This window comes from Falco peregrinus, chromosome 7 (genome assembly GCF_023634155.1).
Source record: "Falco peregrinus isolate bFalPer1 chromosome 7, bFalPer1.pri, whole genome shotgun sequence".
NCBI classification, from domain to species: Eukaryota; Metazoa; Chordata; class Aves; order Falconiformes; family Falconidae; genus Falco; species Falco peregrinus.
The window spans coordinates 68,762,500-68,775,702 of record NC_073727.1 but is presented as its reverse complement, the minus strand read 5'-3'; the positions used below and the strand labels follow the sequence as shown (position 1 = coordinate 68,775,702).

The 13,203-nt window shown below is 39.9% G+C and overlaps 1 protein-coding gene across 5 annotated transcripts in view; it reads left to right on the top strand.

Annotated features, from left to right (window-relative positions):
- The window catches only part of ERICH1 (glutamate rich 1), a 102,953-nt gene that overhangs the window by 77,446 nt on the left and 12,304 nt on the right, over positions 1 to 13,203 (top strand). The gene's annotated exons all lie outside the window — the stretch shown is intronic.

Genomic DNA, 13,203 nt, shown 5'->3' with positions numbered 1-13,203 from the left:
CATTTCTTTTATCTCAGTCTGTTAGCTTCCTCATCAGTAGGGTAGGGGCAACGTATTTATCTCCTTCAACATATGCTTGGAGATATATTATTGAGGAGACTATATTAACATTGGGGGAGAGTTATTATATTGGTTGATATATCCTATTGCAAGCCATTGTTTTCAGTGATGTTAAAAAATGTGTACTAAAACTACAATCATACCTCTTTCTCATTAAAAGGGGGTCAGTAACATGCCAAAGGATTGCAGATGTAGAAGAAATGGTCTTACAGCTAAGGTAGCTCTGTGTGGCCCTGGAGAACTTAAATTAGGTCTGTATCTGCTAGGAAAGATATTTAAACCAGACTTTGCAGGAGGAAAACTGATAGTGTGTTCCCTGTTTTAATGCTCCTGACTTGCTAACACATAGGCACCGAACTGTAGCTGCGACTTTTTCACTGAGATGCTGTGTACCTCAGTGCCACATCTGGGAAATGAAGACAGTACCACTTTAGTGTGAAGCACCTAGATACTTTATTGATAGACACCACAGAAAATTTATCACTTCATCCCTAGATTAAGGTTTGAAGGTCGTGCAGTAAATGAAGCCTAGGAACCACACAAAAGGAATGTGCAGCAACTTACTAGGTAAGCATCATCTGTCCTATAGACTGATTATGAAAAAGTGAATGGGACTGTGTAATTAAAGAATTATTTTTTATAAAATTTACATACACAATATATATTTTGAAGCACAAGTACAAACTAGGTCAAATTAGGACATACGAACGACTGTAGTGCCTGCCTTTCCTGATACTCGAGTGACTGTGCTGAAGGATGTTATAAGGCTGCTGCTTTAGGTGGACCTGGGGATTCCTCCTCCCTTTCCTCTAGATCCAGCCTGGTGCACCTGGAGACCTGGATGTCTCTCAGCCCCTCATCAGTGCAGTCAGCTGCAGCTTTCATCTTTCCAGGTTCAGCCAGTAGTGATGCTTAGCACCTCTTAGCAACGTGCACACACAGCACTCAGATGGCTGACTTCAGAGACCGCCACAGACATGGCACTGCCTTTGAACAACACCCATGAGTAACCCTGACAGGACTTACATAAAACACAAGTATAGTCATCTTCTCTGGCTGATGGGGGTTGAAGTTCATGAGTGAAAACACACATGCCCTTCACTTTCTAGATTTACAAGCGTACCCCCATTTACAGATTCCCTGAATACCAACGCGGGCTGCCAGCCTCTCCCATGTCCCTGCCTGGATCCTGGCCCCTCTTACCCATTCTGCAGGTCTTCTACTCACCAGCTAGTCGAGCCTGACACACGCTACCACACTTCCACACACTCGCCTCACAAGCGTTCACGCACTTGTCTCACAGCTCTGTTTGTTCCTTTCATTTCTCTTCTTCGTTATTTCTGTTTCAGTATTTGGCCATTTCTCATAACATTATTTTTTTTAAAAAGAATTATACTGAATTTTTAATAGCTGCATACAGAGGAGCAGATTTGGTTGTCTTTGCCAAACAGAGATATGTTGTAGTATCAGTAGTTTAATCCCAGAATGTAAGTAAAATTTCTCAGGTCAAAAATGTACTTTCTTTGAATCATGTAATAGCAAGGAAAAGACTGCTTTCAGTCTCCCTTTTTTCCCCCCTCACTTTAAGCACTTATATTCTTATAAGAATATAAGAGCCTTATATTCTGTGCAGAAATCAGTTGGTGCTAACAAAGCAAGCCTGGGAACAGTTTCAGAGCATAGCTAGTTAGTCAGCGATATCTGATGTCTTTGTAAATGACCTGTGATAGGAGCTGAATCTTATGCTTATCAAACCTGCCACTATTACATTAACGGGGATTATAAAGAGTAGAAGATAAAGTAAAATCTGAGATGTTGGAGAGTTTAGAAAATTGGACCAAATTCAAGAAGGTAAATTGTAGATTGTCATTGTAGATAAATACAATCACATAAGAGTGTATTTGTTTCTGAAACAAACGTGCCAAACAACTGTGCTGAACTGCAGTAAGGACACCTAAGAGCAACACATGGCAGAACACAGCCAAAAGGTCTAGTTTAGAAGCAAAAGAAATTAACGTTGTTTATTCTATAATAATGTCAATTAGGTAACGTTCTAAAAATGGCAGAGGGGAAGGATTGTTTGGTTCCATGTTTAACATCCTGTTTGCAGTCAAAAAGATTTCATACGCCAGAATTCTAATGCCTGGTCTCTTTTCTGTGCTGCTTCTCTAAAATAAATGGTGCTGAATCTCCCTACACTTTTTATGGTGTACATTGAACATTAGTATAACCAACACAGGTGGGATATGAAAACTAAAAATTTTGAATTAATATCCTCCAGTGAACCCAGTGCGGTTTACATTTCACTATACATGGCTCCTTCAAAATAGCAGTGAAACATTTATCGCTTTGGATTTTTATGCTAAACTAAACTAAAAAAAGGAGATAGCCTTGAGTTTTTGCTTCTTCTGCATCATTTAGTCTAATTAAAGTGCAGTATCATATGGAATTTCTGAGAAATACAAGAGTTTTTAGTGGACTTTGCATCACAGAACTTCAGACTGAACTGTACACACACAATTATCAGCATATTTCAAGCTTTTAGGAAGATGGAACTTTAAAATTTTGGTTTTAAAACCTACATGGATTCCAACAGGACAAAGGTAAGCATCAACTAGAAAACAGCCTGCATGTAGCTTCAAGAGTTAACTTTCTAGTTTGCATAATTAAACATTGCACAGTAAGGAAGGAACAGCAACACAACGGGAGAGAAAGCAGACTCTGAGTAGCTGGTGGTCCCTTACCCAGGCTCCATGTACAAGGAAGACCACAGGGGCTGAACTAGTTTTGGGTATCAGTAGTAGTGAATAGCTGGTCACTATGCTTGTATACAAGGGTATGAGTTCAAAACCAGTATCTCTGTATATAGGTACATGTTTTATTCTCAAAATTGCCTGTAAGACCTTAATTCTTCTCTTCTGTGGATGTGTAATGTGGGAATCAGATTCTAATACTACAGATTTTGACTGCTTCATAAGTGGTGTGATATTTTATGTAGTACTTTAAAATCATGTAGGGGTATAAATTCTTTTATGTATTTTCTCTGACAGCTGGCTTTTCTCCCCTGCACCAGTGTGCAGGTGGGTACTGCTCAGTAGGCTGAATCTCTGAAATGACATCTAGGGGAAAAAAATCTGGAAGGAAAAAAAAAAAAAAGGAAGGAAAAAAGTGGTGAGTGGCATCATGAAAACAGAAAATTGTTCAGCTCTTTGACCAAAGGAAACACATTTCACCCGGTAATACCTGGTATATCACAAAAGCAGTCCACAGACATAGAGTAGAAAGAGGTGTGTGTTACGCTTGTACAGCATGCTACACATTCAGTATAGTAACAAAGAGCGGTAGTGAAAAAAAAAAGCAAACTCTTAAGATTTGTAAAATGCATTATATTTAATATTTGGGCCAAACTCAGGTTATGGCTGTGTAGCTTTTGTGATTAATTGCTTCAGCCCTAGATTGCACCTAAGGAGGGCTGCATTGCACATTGTTTATGCAGGTAATTTAGCGTCACCGTTAACTACTTCATCCTCTGCACTGCATCTAAGTAAATTTTGTTGAATAGGCTAATTACAATGTCTGAGTATCTCACGATTTTTAATACATGTTTTTCTTAGATGAAAAGATGTGTATTTTTAAACTGCTAGATCTGCTAGATATGTGCTGAACTAAGCCACGGGAGAAAAACACGTAAGCATAAAGAAAAAGCAGTATTTACAAATGCTGTATATGTTTCCTATCTCTAAAGATCTAGGAAAAAAACTATATAGTCTATGATTATTTGAAAACAGTGTATATGCACCATAGTCAGTCAAGGTCAAATATATAGCTTTAATAAGGACTTCTCCACGTTGAGTATTTAACTTCGTGGAATTAACAGTCTGTAGTCATTTTAATGAACTGTATATATTTGTAAAATGTATAAGCAAGCTGTAGTTTTCTTTCACATTATTACTGCAATGTACATCCTGTTTTAGGATACATAATGCAAAAAAAAAAAGTAGTGTTATCTAAGGTTGAAGAGGACTACACAAAAATAGAGAAGGAATGAATCTGTGGTTCAATACCTTCTTTTCTCTTGCATCAACTCGAGGCTGCTATAGGTTGCATCAACTACAAAGGCTGCTTTGCTTCACTTTCAGGTTCTTCGCCAGTCATCCCAGTCCATCAGTCAGTGCACAGATGATTCCTCCATCCTCTCAGCCTCTGATACTAGCTTTCATCACCCATTTGCAACATTTTTAGACTTACACATTTGTGCTTTTTCCCACAGTGCCTTCCACAACTCTCTGTGGAGCAGTCTTTCTATTGTCTTTCTTTCCTTCTTTAAAACTCTCCTTTACCATGATGCTGCCCAGAAGCTTGGTAACAGCTAGGTCAGTAGTGTGTTAAGACAACTGCCTACTGCGCTGACTGATGTTGCCTTATTGTATCTGTGTACTCCCACCTCAGCCTGCCTGTTTTCTCATGTTTTCTCCTTTCTTTAACTAGCAGCAATTTGATGCAAGGTTTGGCCTGCTGCACAGCACCCACCCAGCACAGCGAATTTCTATTATGTTTGACGTGCCAGTGTGGTAGGGGAGTGTAACAGACCTAACTCCAGTCAAGAACATGCTAGAACATGTAAGCAAGGCTGCTGGGTAGTTAAAGATGGCACAATATTTTTACATGTACAATACACATGAACAGCCTAGTAAAACAAGGACCTGGTTCTCCTTAGTAGGCGCTTTGAGGCAGTGCTCATCTGCAGCTTGCTCAGGAGAGCTTGGAAGCATGCGAGGTGGGATTAATTTCCCCTAACTTCAGATGTCTGCAGTGTAAATGTTTCCATCTGACCTGCCTGTCCTAAAGAACTTTGTAATCACTGGGATGACATAGATACATGTACAACCCAATATAACTGATTGCTTCTAGACAGCTATTTTAGAGTAAGAACAAAGGTACAAGTAAGAGAATTTATGTTGACTGTTAGGGGAGCATAAACAGGTAAGTCAAATGGAAATGTCTGCGTTGCAGGCATCTGGATCTTATAAAAAAATATATTTTTTTACATCAGAGAAAGGTACAGGAATGTACATGTTGCATGACCAGAATGTCACCTACTCCTGGAGCTGGTCTAGCAGTGGCAAGCTCATTCAGCTTGGGCAGGGCTATGACCCTGCTCCTTGCTGCTTTCATATCTTCTGTTGGGAATCCATTGTTTGGGAGTGGTAAAAAGGAGGAGAAGAAGAGTGAGGAGCTGTTGTACAGCTGTGGTTGGACTCACCCAACACAAGCTGAGGAGGTGCTTCTTCTGGTCTTCTTGTTCCCTTCATGCAGTCATGCACAACGCGCCCTCCACCACTTCTCAGATAGGCTCAGTAAAAGATTGCTGTGTGATGTATTCCTTCTCCCAGTAACGGTAATGAAGTGGAGGTGAATATAAACGCACAGAGAAGGAGTAACCATTGCTAGGAATATCAAACTGATTACCCATTACCTGTGTTCTAGAGAGTGAAAGAATAGCGCATGTATTTTTTTCAGAATCACAGGAGTAATCACCAAACTCCGTAGATTTAATGATAGCTGTTTGATCTCTGTCTGGCTTGTTGGAGCTTAAAATGAAGGTCATGTTCAAATCTGATTGGAATTCAGAGAAAGCATTGTAGCTTATTACCATTACTATAGTGCTGGATTCTATTTACATTGGTAAACAGTTTAAAATACTTGACATGTTATTCAATTAAATCTGTGATTGCTAACTGACAGACCAAAGTGCATTGATTTTTCCAACCACATTAAGCTAAGTACACGGCACAGTGTTTCATTAGCCTGTCTGCTTAACCCTTTCACATTAATTCAATTATCCAGTATAAAATTAATGTGTAAAATATTAAATAACTATAAATTCCTAAATTAGAAGGCGTTGCAAGAATATAATCATCTCGATAGTTTCTGACATATATTTATTACTGGATGATTTACAGTCTGCTACGGGTGACATTGTTATCCAGATGGAAAAAATCACTCAGAAAGTTTTTCTCTGTACTCACTCAGTATATTGATAGATTCATAGAGGGTAAGACTAAAAAGAGCATGAGATTATCTTCTCTGACCCCCATCTAGATGCCTGGTCATAAATTTTCCTTTTATCAGGGTGAAGACCAGTAACTTGAGTCTGACAAAAGCACAATTTGTGGGTTTTGCTAAAGCAGAGAAAGGCAAGCTTCATTTAAAGACGTCAAGAAATGAACACTTAGCCCCTTCTCTGGTCATTTATTCCAGTACTCAGTCACTCTCATGGTTAGAATAAATTTGATTTTGTTACAATTTAACTTTCAGATTAGTTCTTGGTATGCTTTTCTTCACTAGATTAAATAGTCCCTCGCTAGCCACTATTTTCTGTCTGTGAAAGTTTTTGAACACTGTAATCAGGCTGCAATGCAACCTTCTTTTTGCTACCCTAAACATTATCTTTAAATTATTTAAGTTATTTTCTACAGCCTTCCAATTGTTTTTGTGGCTCTCTTGTACATTCTTTCCATTTCCCCCACCACCACCATTTAGAGAACAAGTGTTCTGGAACCGCACGCACATAGAAATTAATTTAAAATCTCAGCAGTGCCAACTTTCATAATCACTGTTCCACTGTTTGCGGGTCCATTTTTTGCCATAGAATTGTATAGGGAGTCCACGTTGAATTATTTGCCATAGTAGACAAGTACTCTTGAAATGTATTGCTTTCCAGGATATAGTCCCCGGTTCCATACTTCTTGCTCTTAAATGTCTGAGTTTCTGTTTGGCCATATTAACCTTAATTTTCTTTGACTATGTCTAGATTAGTAAATGATGGATTGTTTTGCGTGCCTGTACTGCTTTCATTAGTATCAACTATGCTAATCTTGGTGTCATCTTCAAATTTTATCAGCAGTGATTCTATGTTTATTTACAGATCATTAATAAAAATGCTGAACAGTGTGGAGTACCAGTACTAATATTTATGAGATCCAAAAAGAAATAACATCAGTTAGTCACATTTCCCTATCTGCACCTTCTTTTTCAAAACAGAAAACTGGTATCATCTAGTGGATGTCTAATGTATTTAACATGTACTTTATTATCTTACATGCTTTTTTTGTTTTGATCAGAAATTCATGTGGCACTAAATAACTACAGGAGACTAAATAGCACAGGGTGTAATGGTTGTCTGCTGCTGTCAACAAGTATTTCTTCAGTTTTCAACAAGAACAATGTTTTGATTTTTTTAGGTAAGGGTAAGAATCTTTACTAAAGACACAATACAAAAATTGAATTCTTGTTTTAGAGCATGTTTAGGGGGAAGCAGAATAATATAGAAGTATTCAAAGTAAATAGCCTCTCAAATCTGTCTTTCTTTTTTCCAATCTGTTGCTCTGCAGGGAATGATATGCATTAGTTAAGAATGATTGTTGTGAAAGATTCCTTATTTTTAAACATAAAAGGAAAATTTCTATTTCTTTTCCCATGAGATGTGATCCATAACTTCAGTTATGAAGGTGTCTAGTGTGTGAATTGTCTTTTGTGTTGCATTTCTTCCAGCTGGTAGTTGAAGAAAGATCCTTGCAGTAAGTTCATTAACTACTGATGAAAAAAACAGGTTTGAAACTTAAAAGTTTGCTTAGGAAAGTTGCTTAAGAAGTTGCATTCACAGTTTTACAGTGGGATATGCAAATTTTCAATTTTTTAAAGAAATGGTTCTCTGAGCACATTTCCAGGCCACAGCAAGGCATGTTAACTGAGAGTATCAGCACTACCTGTCTAAACCCTAAGCTATTATTAGGTAGCAGTGTAAGGATTCATCAGAGATAATTAATCGAACTTCAGATTAGTCTCCCAACTTCTGCTGCTCATGGAGTGCCAAGTTGCAGTTGGTGTCATGAATCAAAATGTAGGCGTTTTCTGTTGGAACTAGAAATGGCAGAGAAGTGTCCCAGTTACTCTCTGACCAGAACTGTCACGGTCCAGAGACAAGCAGGAGCAGATTCTCAGGAGGATCTTTGTGCGAGACAGAACCACCAGTGGGATTCCCACTTCATTGTAGTGGTTCATCACTCTCATGGTTCCCTTTAATCAAGGCTGTGTCACAGGTTGGCCCCAAAGCTACACAACTGAAAAACAAAGGAGTAATGACAACGTAGCAGTGCAGTAACCAGCAAGTCAAGTAAGGCCAGCTAGTACAGGAGCTAAACATGAAACAAAAAGGATTTTAAAACAACTTGCAACTGGAAGTACCTCTCCTGCACCATCTGTAGGAGCCCACAGTTAAAGGCAGAAGAGAGAACGGAAGTGTTTTATACTGAAAACTGCAAAAGAAAAAGAGCCAAAGATGAGAGGTGTTCAGAGCAGTACATTGATTTGTTTTCTCAGTATGAATACAGTCGGTGAATGCGGTTCTGCTGCTTTATTTGAGGTAAGTCTAACTGCCTTAGCCAGAATCTGACCTGTGGCTGTATAAAGCCCTCACAAACAGCACAGAGCCTCTAGCTCCCAGGTTCTGGCTCTGTACTAACACAGAACATGCCTTGCAGGATTCCAAAAGATTCCTTAACTCTCCCCGACACTGGAAGCCTTAGGGAAAAAAGCAGTGTTTCTGTCAAAACACCCTGACGGTATCCTTTCTTTCAGTCTGATTCCCTTATGCATAAGCAAAAAAAAAATCAATATCAAGCCAAAAAATCTTTGTCAAGGTACCTGACATGCAGACTTAGCTGACCGTTGTGTTTGTAGAAGTCCCATGCCCATCTATTTCTCCATAATCTGCAAGGCCTTGCCCTGTTTCACAGACTGAAAAGCCATCTCAGACTACCTTGCAGGTGCCATAGAGTAAGAATCTGAACATGGGCAGATTGTGGGAAGCAACTGGCGGCAGTGACTTGCTGAGGGGATGTGAACAGGCGGGAAGGAGAGATGGGGCTACGTGAGTGTGGCTGTTCCCTTGTAATTTGCAATCTGATTTGCAGATCCATTCTGCTCTGTGCTCAGCAACATTCCTATGGATGACCTAAGACTTCCACTTTCAGATGAGAGGTGGGAAGCTTCGGAGGTAAAAGTCACAAAGATGAAATGGCATTGAGCAAGTATCTCGAAGGGGGTAATTAGGTTTTTTGAATAACAACTAAGGATCCTTTCTGTCAACCTTGGTATAGCTCCAGTTGTCAAAGGCTGATCCAAATCATAGGAATTCCCTGTATCCAGAAGTCATAGATGCTTTGTACAGCAGTCTCTTGCACAGTGTTTTGTTTGAAGCCAATCAAAGAAGTCTGAAAAGAACCCTGTAGTGCTGCAAAAAACATAAAACTATCTGTTAGAAATCCAAACTAGGCAAGTCTTTACCAGCTTTTTTTTTTTTTTTTTTTTCCCTGAGCACCTAAGTTGTTATTCTTTGTGAGTGTCCAGGATAAGCAAGTAATCTGAAAAACCTACCCAGTAAAGCATTCTACCCACAGTTGCTGTTTCTTCTCTTCTCTGGATTCAGATCTGAGTCCATGGACCTGACTGTTATCTCAGTGCCTGGAATGGTGTGCTCACATTGCATTATGCCCTGCAGGGATATTCATTCCCTTTCCCAATCTGGCAGCCTGTGCTTGTGAACAGAGTCATTACAACTGAGCATGCTGTTCTATGGTGTGCCCTAAGGCGGCGGAAATGACTGCAGTCCAACTCTCAGCTCAAGAGTATTGTGCACCAGGATATTAACTGTAGAACTGGCAATATTGCTTTGGTGCAGAGGCTTCCTCCAGGCACCCACAAGACAGATGGCTTTATCAGTACACAGCCATTCACCTCTGCATTGCAATTGGGAAGAGATACAAACAAATTTCCAACTGTCTTTGCTAAGCAATTTTACAGCTGTCTATCTGAAATTAAAGCACCCTCCCTTGGTTGTGCTTTGCATTTTTATGGTGACTAGCAATCTTTTTTTCCACAATGCTACTCTCAGCCTTCCAGAGAGCTTTCAATGTTCACAAAAATACGTGACACTAAGTTAACAAAGACGAGTGCTTCAGACTGTAGGGAGCCAAGCAAAGGAGGATTCTGCATAATCTGTACAATTGGACACTTCCTGTAGATCAGTGTAAAACCAAATTGTTTCTGGCAGGGAAAGGCTTTTTTATAGAAGTTCATAGGAATGAATGAATATGCACCTCATGGCAAGTCTTTGTAGAGCCTATACAAAGGGCAGCTTCCAGCCTGCAGCCCATCAGTCCTGTTCTTCCTGAACTGAACTGTGCACCAGTCTTTGAAGTGGTATGAGCCAAGGATCGAAGCAGTGCATTTCTCAGTAACTGAGTACCTGTCTGTGGCTCAAATGAGTGGGAATCCATGAACATGTCTCTCGTTGGAGTGAGTTTTACATCAGAGTCAAAAGCTGGTCAGATCTAAATTCTAAGATGAAGAAGCCAGGGCATTTACACCCCCTGGCTGTTGTAGTACCTGTGCTCCAGTATCCAAATAAAGTAGACGCAAACTTCCCATAAGTGAGAGGTAAGACTGAACCATGCTTAACGAGTAAGTACTACATCACCATCGGGGAAAAGCAGTTTGCTGAGATTTCTGTAAGCTGTGAAATGGAAGGAGTTTACAATCGGCTCTGAAAGTAACATCAAGTTGGGACAATCTGTCACAGCAGTTCCTAATTTATGGAGAAGCCATGCACTGAAAACAGGGTCGCTGCCTCCAAATTGGAGAAGTCAGTGTCTGGCAATCTCTAAAAATCTTGTGGACAAGGCTATGATGCAGGAAGGAGGAAAAGAAACTCAAAGGAGTGGGTTTTTTTCCTTTGTATGTTGGTGCAGGAGGACAGTGAATCCTTACACATTTCCTGCCTTGGAGAAGTATAGGAAGATCGGAGGAAGCCTCCCTCTAACTCTGAGTGAAGAAAGAAAATCTTAATAGCTTGTATTTCAAACTCTCCCTTTGTCTGCAGGTCTGGGAAGACTATGGAAGTGTTGGTAAGAACATTGTAACATGAGAGGGAGGGGAAGACGTACAGAGGAGGTGAGGAAGTAGGGAAGAAGAGTAAACTGACACATCCAACTTGAAGACTCCTGTTTGCTCATTCTTTGTAAAGAAATTTTTTTCCTACTTTTCATTATGCCTTTTTTTGCCCTTTCCTGTATATTTTGTGAGTCTGCTTCAGAGATGGGGGGACCGAAACTGCCCATGTTGCTAAAAATGCAGGTTCACCGTGATTTTTTTCAAGTGTGTTTTGATTTGCTCTCTAGTCCTTCCCGAATAATTTCGTTGCTTTTTTGACCCCTTAGTGGGTACTGAGCTGATATCTTCAGAACTGTTATTTCATACCTGAATGTTCCTTATCAGTTTTAAGTAATTATGCACACCACTTTGCAATATCCTGCACAGAATTTCGTCTGCCATTTTATCGTTGGTTTTTCATGATTGTAGTGCTGTTCCGAAGCTCTGCACAGTCAGCTTTCAATTTTAGTCCTCGTGATAACTGCAGTGGGATCAGCAGTCTCTGTTCCCCCATTATTCATCACCTTTCCCAGGTCATTTAGGACTTTGCTGAGCAGCACAGATCATGGCACAAAGTCCCATAGGATTGCATGGGTGATTTCCTTCCAGTGGGAAAACTGCATTCCTGCTTTTACTTTTGTATCTTTTAATTGTTTATTCATTTAAATGAGGATCTTCTTAGCCCATGAGACTTCCTTTTCAAGAGCTTTTTTTCCCCAATTAATTTTTTAAATGGATTTTAGTACACCTTAATCATAGAATCACAGAATAGTTTGGGTTGGAAGGGGCCTTAAAGATCATCTAGTTCCAGCCCCCTGCCATGGGCAGGGACACCTTCCACTAGACCAGGTTGCTCAAAGCCCCATCCAGCCTGGCCTTGAATGCTTGCAGGGATGGGGCATCCACAGCTTCTCTGGGCAACCTGTGCCAGTGTCTTACCACCCTCACAGTGAAGAATTTCTTCCTGACATCTAGTCTAAACCTACCCTCTTTCAGTGTAAATCTATTCCTCCTTGTCCTGTCACTCCATGCCCTTGTAAAAAGTCCCTCTCCAGCTTTCTTGTAGGCCCCTTTAAGATACTGGAAGGTTGCTTATTTGTCACTTCCTCAAACAAAACAAAAAAATGCCTATAGGCTTCTGAAGTATGTCCTCCCTTTTACAGAAGCTTAATGGAGTTCTTCCGAATATATTTTTCTGTGAGTCTGCTCATTTTGTTCCTTGCTATGGTTCCTACTGATCTGCAGAATAAGGACGTCATGTTCACTGGTCTGTAGTTCCTCAGATCACCCCTGAATCCTTCATAAAAATTAGCCATTCCACCACCTTCCCATCCCCTGACACTGAGGCAATTCCCAGTGAGGGGTTACACACCGTGGCTTGCAGTTGTGTTATTTCATCCTTGGGTTGGTTTAGAGCTCTTAGGTGAATACCATCTGGTCCTAGTGAGCTGTTAGCGTTGTGCCATGGGAAACACGGTCTCTGAAGAGAGGGCTCCATGCTAAGTCCACTGCATCATGTGTGCTCAAGTGCAAATGTTCACTACTTTGCCCCTCTTGTTTTGTTTTCCACTTCTAGGTAATTTGAATTCTGTTTTAATCATATCTGCTTGGCCTCCCAGTCAGATAGCCACAACACTTAATCAGAATAGAGTGCCTAATGAAAAAATAAACATTATAGAAATGCTGCTCTTTTGATTAATGTATCTTTCATGCTTTATTTCCTGCATAGATTGTTTTGCCCTCATCTTAAGTTGATGAATCTTCCGGTGTTCAGCTATAGAGTTCACAGCATAAGACATGTACTTTTACACAGGATTATGCCTAAAAATAGACTACCAATCGTGTTAAACAGCCACAACTGTGCTGGCACAATGCCATGCCAGAAATAATAGATGCCACTTTCAGGAATTAGAATATTTAAATAGAAATACAGATAGTAAGCGATGGGAACCATGTGCACTCAACAGTGTGAAGGCAGTTACAAGGGAACATGTCAGTGTGCAAGAACAGAAATTCAACTAGCAAGGTTCCCACTAAATCTGTGTAATTTAATTTAAAGCTTTGAAGCATTTTCTATCATACTATCATCCAGTAATTTATATCTTCTTATATTGCAGTTTAATGTCTTACAAGAGATTTTAGAGGCCTTTT